We start from the raw sequence: 11067 nt of genomic DNA on the forward strand, positions 1-11067 counted from the left end.
GGCCCGCGCCAAGGGGGTGTGGGCCTCCCACGCACCCCACCGACCTAAATCCTCCACCTATTTATACATCTTCTCGGGAAAACCTTAGAAACCCGAGCCTCCATCTGTGAAAAGTTCTGAAGCTCTCAGGGGGGTTCCGAAGCTCTTCATGGCACCCTGCCGGAGGGGGAAATCATCGCCCGAGGCATCTACATCGCCATACCCGCCTCCGAAGTGATGCGTGAGCAGTTCATCCCTGGACTATGGGTCCATAGCAGTAGCTAGATGATTGTCTTCTCCACTTTGTGCTTCATGTATAGATCTTGTGAGCTGCCCTACATGATCAAGATTATCCTTATGTAATCCTACATGTTGTGTTAGCTGGGATCCGATGAATATTGTATACTATGTTGAGATTGATTATATATTCATGTCATATGTTATTTGTGATCTTGCATGCTGTTTGTTGCTAGTGGATACTCTGGCCAAGTAGATACTTGTGACTCCAAGAGGGGGTATTTATGCTCGATAGTAGGTTCATGCCTCTAGTTTTCTGGGAGAGTGACCATAACTTCTAAGATTGTAGATGTGATGTTGCTACTAGGGATAAAACAACAATGTTTTATCCAAGGGTAATTCTATTGTTTACTTTACACACAATGCTTAACGCAATAATCTGTTGCTTGCAACTTAATACTGAAAGGGGTTCGGACGATAAACGAAAGGTGGATTATTAGTCATAGATGCAGTTGGATTACGGTCTATGTATTTTGTTGTCATGCCCAATCAAATCTCACAGTAATCATCTTGTCATGTACGGTTGATATTCTGTCAATTGCCAGTTGTAATTTGATCACCCAACATGCTATTTATCTTTATGGAGAGACACCTCTAGTGAATTGTGGACCCCGGTTCGTTTCCTTTAAATTGATAAATTCATCTACTGAAGTCCTGTTCTGTTTACTTTCTGCAAACATCACTTTCCACTCGATACGTCTAATCCTTTGTGTTCAGCAAACCGGTGACATTGACAACCTCACTGTAAAGTTGGGGCAAAGTATTTTGGTTGTGTTGTGTGCAGGTTCCACGTTGTTGCTGACGCCGGTAGTGCGTCCTGCCACTAGTTAGCTCACAACACATTCAGAAGTCACGCATTTCTCCTACTAGTCGATTAAACCTTGGTTTCGTACTGAGGGAAAACTTGCTGATGTGCTCATCACACCTTCCTCTTGGGGTTTCCCAACCGCTTCCACAACAACTGCCAACAAGATTGTCTGGCGCCATCACCGAAGCACCATCACCCCACACCTTCGGGCACATGTAGAACGGAGCCGCATTGGCTTCACCACCAACGAGAGGTGCGCCATGGCCATCAGCCAAGCAGGAGGTGCCGACAACCGCCCCACCAACACTGAAAATGGGGGCAGAACGATGGGGATCCGGTCCACCGCTGCCTGGCCGGCCGCCGGCACCACCACAGTGCCCAGCTACCAGCGCCACCAGGCACCATCGCGCTGGCCTGCTACCAGAAGCCCAGCCCCGTAGGCCCGCCCAAGCCCAGATGGGTAGAGGCGGGCTTGGAACTCGCAGCCATGGTAGCAGGGGTGCCTCCACTGCGAGGAGGGCACGCCTCCGTCAACGTCGCCGTGCCGAGCTCGCCGCCGGACCTCCGCAACACCTCGCCGCTGAAACTCGCGCCACCAATAGGGAGGAAGCTGCCACCGCGCGAGGGAGAGGCCCCCACCGCCGTCGTCGGCGCCTGGTATTCGCCCGGCGGGTCTTCCGGCGACGGCGAGGAGGAGGGGCGGATAGGGAGGGGACTGGAGAGGCGGCGACGGGATCTCCCCCCGTGTCGCCTCCTTAGAGTTTGTTGTGTTAACCTAGTCTATTTTCCTAACCGTACGGACGCTTGTACATGGTTGTATTATGTGGACGGAGGGAGCATGCCTTTAATTTTGAGACATGGAGCTGTGTGAGAACTTGTCGAAACCAACATATCACATTGACCAATTAAGCCAGCAAGTGATTCACTTGGGATGAAAAAGATTCACCAACACAAAGTACACCTCATAAAACCAACTTAGAGCATCTCCACCGGCGTGCCCCATAGCGGCCCGATAGCGTTTTAAGGGCCGGCAGCAAAAATGGCTCACACCGGCGCGTCCAAAAAAGCGCTGGTGCTTTTCGAGCCCAATAGAAGCGTCGGCAACCCCGTGCCGGCCCCTTCGTGAAGGGCGCGAATAGGACGCGCCGGCGCCTCGCGGGACAAAAAATTTTGGGCGTGGGAGCCGCCTGTTAGCCACACATGCCAAAAGTATACATCTTTTCCACCAAAACCCCGTCCCCTCCGCCGCTCATTTCTCCCGCCCCTCCATTTCCCATCTAGCCTTCTCAATGGAGAACAAGGAAGTGGTGGATAGGGTCGCCGTCGTGTGGAAGGCAATCCTCGACAAGCAAGACATGAAGATCGAGTTGGAGAGGGAGAAGGTGGAGGCAGCGAAGATGAAAGCTCACACCGCTGCCATGAAGGCCACCAACGAAGCGACGAAGCTTTCGTTGGCCAAGATTTCCAAGATCTTGATGGCCAACATGGAGAAGATGGACCCGTTGGGGAGGAGGTTGCACGAGATGTACCGCGAGCGCATCGGCCAAGAGGTGATGGCGGCGCGAGCTACGTCGGCGTCTCCCCCGACACCCTCGATGTTCATGTCTCTGCCGGCACCGTCGACGTTCATGCCTCTCCCGGTGATCGTGGATCTTGTTGCAGCGATGGAGCTGCCGCCGGGGCTCGCCGACGATGAGGACGTCGTCGAGGTTGAGCCGTCCATGACCCCGTTCATCCGATCATTTGGCCTGGAAGCCGAAGTTGTTTTTTTGCAGCCGAACTAGACGGCGATTCGGTGGCCGTATGTTAGCCCAAAATTCATATTCGAAAACCTATTCGAATTTGGTGGCCGTGTGTTAGCCCAAACTTTAAGTTCAAAAACTTATTTTGTTTGAGTTTTTAATTCAAATTATTTATCGGGGTTGTCGTATGGAACGCGCCGGTGTAAGAGCAACTCCCCTAAATAAAAAATGTTGTACCGATACCTCCCATACGATAGCGTCGAGGCCCCTAACGACCACTATTTGGAGACGCCGGTCGAGATGCTCTTATTATCATCACCCAGGCGCTGGTCGCTATTCATGGCATCGCTCAAGGCACACACACTGGCACACGACCGATCAATGATCCAACTTTTTCGCACGCACGCGCACACGTACGCTGCACCTCTGTCAAGCTGTCGAAAGGATCTTAATCAAACTGCAATCTAGCGCGGTACATAGGAGATCTTGGTATCCCTTATTTATAGTTCTAGCATTAACCGCTCTGGAATTAGGTGTAGCTACATCATACTAAGCTCATGTTTCTACGATCTTAATTTGCATTTACTTGAATGATTGAATGATGCTATAAATCTTCATTAAAATGAGTCATTTCATAATTGCATAAAAACGAGGAGCCGAAGATTCTAGGAGGCTGCTTTTGCTGCACTGAACATGATTCCGGTCAAGATATTGTGTTTGGAGAGGTGACGATAGATAGGATGTAGTCTCATCAGAACCCACAAGCAAGAGCGAAAGAAAGCAAAATATACGGATTGAGATAATAACGGACTTGAAGTTATTATAGTACTATACGAGTCTATATGCATCGCAGAAATTACCAACAAACTGAGCCCATCATGACTGGACATGCGATAGCACATGCATGCTAGTTTCCTTTGTGCAAGTGGAAGCCTACACAGACATTCTCTGCAGCCTAATAGTGCCACCTCTCCGGTTTTTCATAAGCATATGTGTCTTGTGCCGCCTAATAACGCCGTAATTGTTGCTGGCATGTGGAACTACCACTGGCTTGGACAGTGTAGTCCAAGCCCTCTGTCTCTATGGCTAAGCTAGCTTTATAAAGCTGGTTAAGCTGGATTAAGAAAGCGGCCGGTGACTTGACTCGAGCGGATGCATGAGCTGGGAGACACCACGACAGCGCCAAATACTATACTCCTGGCTGGCTCCGCTTTACTAGTGCTACGTTTGAACGTTTTGCCTCGAAGAACGGCCAGGTACACAGTTACATACTTTAGTTAGGTTAAAATTAGCTTTGTAGTGTAGAATATCCCTATAGTATACACTACCAGACCAGTAACTGTAGATCAATCTGTAGACGTGCATGCCGACGCAGTGGTGGCTTTGACCGGCAGGGGATAAGCTGGTGACGTGGACAGCTCGAAAAGACCACGTGATCCCGGGGGAAGAGGAAGATCCTCTCCAAGCAGAGCTCGGTCTGGTACGGCGCAGCGAGAGTGTGCGTACGATCTCCCAGTCCCAGCTCTGTGTGCGCGGCCGTCTATCGAGTGACAAAGACAACCAGACCTGAATGCAGAGGCTGATCTGCACTTCTGGGGCACCACTAGCTGCACTTCTGCTAGCTAAGCTAGACTGTGCTGCTGCCATGCGTACTGGAGCATTGAAACTTTGGGAGCATGGCCGGCCAGCGAGTTCTTTAACGTAAATGATATTTTCCTAAATCAAAACCATATTTTTGGCTCTTTTTAAAAATCATCTCCACCGGGCACTCCCCAAATAAACGACGGCAGCGTGCTATGGGGGTCGCTGCTCCCCAATTTTTGGAGCGGTTGCACACATCAGCAACCCTAAAGAATCCCTCAAAATAACTTCGAACAAGCAGCCGACGGAATTTCATTCAAATTTACATAAAATTGAATGAAACTTGAACTTCAAACTAGACTTAACCCACTTGCTCCGAGTCACCGTGGACCTGCAGCTCCTCGCCCCACCGCGCCACCTCCTCTGTCGCCTCGGCTTCTGCGTCTACGATGATCTCCTCGTTCCACTCGCCGAGCTGGGAGTCATCGGAGTTGTCGGAGTTGAAATCCGGTAGCTTGAACTCGGCTTCGGATTGCGGCGGCGGGGCCAAGGGCTCAGGTTGCGGCTGCGGTGGTGGTTGCGGCGCCGATGGTGGCGTACGGCCATTCTGGCCTAGCATCGAGTACGTGGTTGCCAGCCGCCATGACATTATTCTGGAGAGGAGAGTGTCGGTGGTACGTGGAGAGGAGAGGCTAGTACGGTGGAGGGCGCACTAAATAGGCATAGCCAACTCACCGCAGAGCATCCTAGGCGTCACATTTACGGCGGCGTCTGCGCTTGGAGAACCGGTGGCTTCATCGACAAAACGGCCGCAGACCATACGAGGCATCGCATTTATGATTGCGCCAGCATTTGAGTCGCTGACATGGCGGTCCTGCACTTAGAATCGTACGAGGCGTCGCTGCGCCCGTTCGGTGGCAACCCACGCGAAAGGGCACCATGGGGTCGCCGACGGTTTTATTAGGCTTGAAACCGCGCTGACCCTTTATTGGACGCGCCTGTGTGAATCCAATTTTGCCACCAGCCACCAAATTGCTATTGGGAGCGTTGGGCTCCCGGTGAAGATGCTCTAAAGTTTTAAAATTTCTATTGCCCGTGCCGTGCTGAATGGCTTACGAAGTACATGACATGCTAGCTGGTTTGTCCAGTTTCGCAGAGTCCTGTCATCCAAAATGGCGTGATCTAATTGTTTTTTATCTAGAGGTTTACATCGTTGAGTTCACCCATCTTGAATGGCTTATCCAACGAAGTAACCAAACAAACAGTCGTGTCTTAGCTATTCTTTATCCATCTTAAGCTACAAATGGCTAAGTGATCTAGTGATTTAAACAAGCCAAGCAAGATGGCGTGACCTAAGGGGCCATACAAATTTTAAAATTTTGCAAGAAATCAAAATTAATCTAGAGTTTGGTAAAAAAAAAAACAATTTAGGTTAAAGAAGTCCAGGCTAGCTCGATCGTGCAATTTTTATCCATCGTGCGGCTACATGCAAACCATACGAGAACTGGGGAGGTAGAAAGAGATAGAGGGGGAGAAAAGATGCCAATGCGGTGCCATCCCTCCATCACCAATCACCTCGCCTTTTGTCCCGTGGCTTTTGGAGCTAGTTAGGCTGGAGTACTCGTCAGTCACTGTCTCTGTACGTACGTACGTGCGTGAATTATACTCTGTACTTTTATATGCCCAAATGCACGCCATATTTCATTTTTTTCTTTGCCGGGAGGAGGACTACCCACTAAGGGCATCTCCAACAGGTCACGCATTTGGTACGCCTAAAATTGTCGTACACGTACATTTGCGTCAGACTATGGACACGAAAATGATCGTTTTAACCACGCGTCTGTTTATGTCTGGGTGTGCTCCCGTTGGGACGACACATATTGTTTTTCTAACAAAATTTTTATTCAACTGAAATGCATAATATACATACGAAATAAAGGAAAAATAAGAACGAACAAGGCCCTAGACTGCTTGTCGCCCCTTAGGGCGGTTGATGGCCTGGCCCCGTCGTTGCCTCCGTCCCTCCTCGCCAGCTTCTCCACTGCCCGCCGCTCTATCCGACGCACGGTCGCCAGAACTCGGTGGGCCGTTGCACCCTCCAATAGCAGCTGTCGCCGCGCCTTGTTGGCGTCATCCTCGGCATTCTTCCTCGAAGGACGCAACTAAGGCCCTCTGCTCTATCGCCTTCTCCTCCGGGTTAGGTCCGCTCCAGCCGAAGGCGTCTTCGTCGGCCTCCTCCTCTGCGGCCGTCGCCCCCCCCCCCCCTCCCGTGGCGTTGCTGATCCACGTCGAACGCTGCGTGGGCCGCCCGCTCCTCCTCTGCTTCCTGGTAGGTGCCAGTCATGAACTTCGCGTCCATTGCCGCTTCGATGATGTTGTCTGCGCTATCTTCCCTATCATCGTCGGAGCTGTCGGTCGCGGGAGGTGGAGTCGGAGGTGGAGGTGGAGTAGCCTGGCTGCCGCCGGCGCTGCTCATCATGGAAAATGTGGAGGAGAGGTACAAGGCGGCGCTACGGTGGAGGTTGTGGCGGCTAGGTTTGTGTGGAGGAGATGATGAGGCAGCCGACCGCATGCCCCTCTTTATATACGCCGGAGGCAGCCGAGGGGCGCGTCACTCGTGGCATCGCCATTAACTTCGTTGGCAAATATGGGCGACGGCCGCTCGGCACGCAAGACATCGCCTTTAACGTGTCGTAGAGTGCCGAAGCGATGCCTCGTCGCTAATACTGAGGCGGCTGAAAAGACGCGTCGACATAAATTGCTGCCAGGCGGGTGACAAGGTATTAACTTATCAATGCCTACGAGTTGTAGACTAGGGTTTAGTTGGAAGTAGAGGGCAAGTAGATCTCGAAGGTTTCAGCCGAAAAGTACTCGACGATTATGAAACTAGGGTTTGAGAAACAATGATTCGATGATCTCTTTGTCCCTCGACCCCCCCTTATATAGGAGGTGGTGCCGAGGGATTCGTATTGTACAGAGTTACGAGTCCGGGTAGGTTTCTAACTCCTCCCGCAAGATTACAAATATTACTTCCTATTACAACTCTAGCTTTCCTTAACAATATCTTGGGCTTCCGAATCTTCTTATTCTTCGAGTAGTGGGCCTTTAGTAGACCCCGGGTACTATCTTCGGCAGGCCCATTGGGGATGCCTATGTCAGTAGCCCCCGAGATTTTGCTTGAATCGTAGAGTCAGGGAAAATCTCCACTGTTTATTTTTACTCGACAACTTAAACTTTTCTATATTTCTTCATATAAATTTCTATATTGTACAGGGATAATGGTAGTTGGGGCTAGTTCATCCGACGGATCGTGTACTAGTTAACCGCTCTAGTGGCAATCCGCAAAAACCTACTTCAAAATCACGTCCCCGGACATGATTTCGGGATACTCGGTGTAAACTTCGACAGGTGCCGCTTAAGGTCTTACCATTCCGTCGAGTCCCAGCTCATATTTATCGGGTACCTAACGCGTCCGTTAGGATTTTTCTTCGTATCTATTGATACGGATAAAAGTAGCAAACCGACGTCGAGACGGCGCCACGCCTCACGGAATGGATCCGGGGTCTTACCTTCGCAAAGTTTTGCGGCATTCGTAAATTGATCGCAACTTCGGCGTTTGAGAATATATTGTCGAGTGCTTATTCGGCTGATGGAATGGCACATTTTATCGAGTCAAAGATGACTTATATTGCTCTCCCGATGGGAGTATATGCAGAGTTATTTATAACTCGAAATATACTCTTTTGCTCTTCTATCTTTCTTCTTTTCATTCTGTCTTTCTTTTATAATTTCATCGGGCACGCGAACAGCGTTCCCGATGGGATTAGCTCCCGAGGCTACAGCCAAGGACTTGTGCTTGGTTGTAGGCTCCACGCTTTATGCCGCTATATTTTCTTTCTCTCCCGAAGTTTTATAATTTCTCGGGTGCGCGAACAGCGCTCCCGATGGGAGTAGCCCCCGAGGCTATGAACAAATATTTGTATTTGATCATAGGCTCACGCCATTTCTATTTTGTCTTTCTTGATCTTTTCATTTTTCCAAAGTAGCCCCCGAGCATTTGACCAAAAACTTGTATTTGATCAAAGGCTCTCCAATATTTTTGCATGTCGCCTTTTAATGCAGCTGTTGAGTCGAATTTTTCTCTCTGCCAAGGTGACGTTATTGCTGACGATAGCCACGATTGTAAGTCCAAAAATAGCGAGAAGTTTTCTCCCGCTGCCTTGCGGGCCCAATTTATCCATTATCTTGACACGTCGTATAGGTGGGGGACACACGTCCTCCGCTTTTCCTGACGCTCGTACCGTAACTTCTCCAGTGTTAAAATACTTTTTTACCCTTGTTTCCACGTGGTTATCATCTGCCGCACACTTTTTCCATCCAACGGTCCGCCGCTTCACCGCACCTCTATATAAGATCTCCTTCTTCTTCCTCGAGCACTTCCGCTCGCGCCGTTCTCCTGCTCTCCTCTGCAAAACCTCCTCCTGCGCCCCTCAATTCCTTAAGCTTATCTTCTCCAAGCTGCATTCCTGCGCCATTATTGATGCCACCGCATCGGTTGACCAGGCACAGCACGCCTGAATCATCAATGGCCGCCGCGGATCTGGGAAGCGCGGAGTGGGAAAGGTCCAAAATTTCCACCCAGGACATCAATCTCTTGAAGAAGCTGGGGATTAACAAGAAACCCAAGGCCCTGTGCTTCCCTAGTGAAGAAAGCTACCCAACTCCTCCAATGGGGTATCGGGTAAGCTTCGTCGACCATCTCATTCGCGGTCTTTCCGCCCCTATTCATCCTTTCCTCCGTGGATTGCTTTTTGTTTATGGTCTTCAACTTCACCATCTCACGCCCAACTCTATCCTCCATATCTCCATTTTCATCACCCTCGCGAGGCCTTCCTTGGCGTTCAGCCTAACCGGGCGCTATGGAAGCGCATTTTCTTTTGTCGCCGCAATGGCTCTCCCAACATCGCCTATAATATAGGCGGCGTTGTTATTTCGTTCGCCCCACGCCGATTACTTCGACGTCAAACTCCCCGACTCGGTTCAAGGGTGGCGCAAGAAGTGGTTGTATATTCAGGAGGAGAACCATGGATGTGCTCGAAGACAACATCCCTCCTTTCGATGGTGCCGAGAAAATCCTTCGCCGCCGTTCTCGGGATGCGGAGGCTACCGAGGAAGAAAAACTTCGACAGAGACCCCGATGACTCGCATCCATGAGTTGCAAAATACTCGCGGCAAAGAATTGTCGGTATCCAAATTACGGCGTATTTTCTTAGGACCGAGTGCAGCCTCTTCGAGCTCGCAAAAACCCTCTCCGGAAGTATCGTCGGCGACGAAGACGCGATCGGTTGTCGGTGGATTTGGAGGTCAAGGATTTAGAAAAGCTTGTCCGAAAAATCTCTTCTCTCAGCAAAAAAGATTCTGTCCCTTCTTCTTGTCGTGTAAAACCGTACAGCGCTAGCAATGCGCTTCCCAAGGTAAACTTTGTCGATTGACTTGTTATTGCCTTGCTATTTTTTTTTTATAACTCCTTTTTTTTGGACATCTTCCCCTGTTTTTATATAGAACCTTGATGGCGTGTATTTCACACGTTCGTTGGGGAACCCCAAGAGGAAGGTATGATGCGCACAGCAGCAAGTTTTCCCTCAGAAAGAAACCAAGGTTTATCGAACCAGGAGGAGCCAAGAAGCACGTTGAAGGTTGATGGCGGCGGGATGTAGTGCGGCGCAACACCGAGAGATTCCGGAGCCAACGTGGAACCTGCACAACACAACCAAAGTACTTTGCCCCAACGAAACAGATGAGGTTGTCAATCTCACCGGCTTGCTCGTAACAAAGGATTAACCGTATTGTGTGGAAGATGATTGTTTGCGGAGAAAACAGTAGAAACAAGTATTGCAGCAGATTTGTATTTCAAGTATTAAAGAATGGACCGGGGTCCACGATTCACTAGAGGTGTCTCTCCCATAAGATAAAAGCATGTTGGGTGAACAAATTACAGTCGGGCAATTGACAAATAGAGAGGGCATAACAATGCACATACATGTCATGATAAGTATAGTGAGATTTAATTGGGCATTACGACAAAGTACATAGACCGCCATCCAATCGCATCTATGCCTAAAAAGTCCACCTTCGGGTTATCGTCCGAACCCCTCCAAGTATTAAGTTGCTAAGCAACGGACAATTGCATTAAGTATGGTGCGTAATGTAATCAATAACTACATCCTCGGACATAGCATCAATGTTTTATCCCTAGTGGCAACAGACACAGCACAACCTTAGAACTTTCCGTCATCGTCCCAGTGTCAATGCGGCATGAACCCACTATCGAGCATAAATACTCCCTCTTGGAGTTACTAGCATCAACTTGGCCAGAGCCTCTACTAATAACGGAGAGCATGCAAGATCATAAACAACACATATGCAATAACTTGATAATTAACATAACATGGTATTCTCTATCCATCGGATCCCGACAAACACAACATAGAGTATTACGGATAGATGATCTTGATCATGTTAGGCAGCTCACAAGATCCAACAATGAAGCACAATGAGGAGAAGAGAACCATCTAGCTACCGCTATCGACCCATAGTCCAGGGGTGAACTACTCACTCATCACTCCGGAGGCGACCATGGCGGTGTAGAGTCCTCCGGGA

Source organism: Lolium rigidum, chromosome 5 (assembly GCF_022539505.1).
Source record: "Lolium rigidum isolate FL_2022 chromosome 5, APGP_CSIRO_Lrig_0.1, whole genome shotgun sequence".
In the NCBI taxonomy this organism is placed as follows: domain Eukaryota; kingdom Viridiplantae; phylum Streptophyta; class Magnoliopsida; order Poales; family Poaceae; genus Lolium; species Lolium rigidum.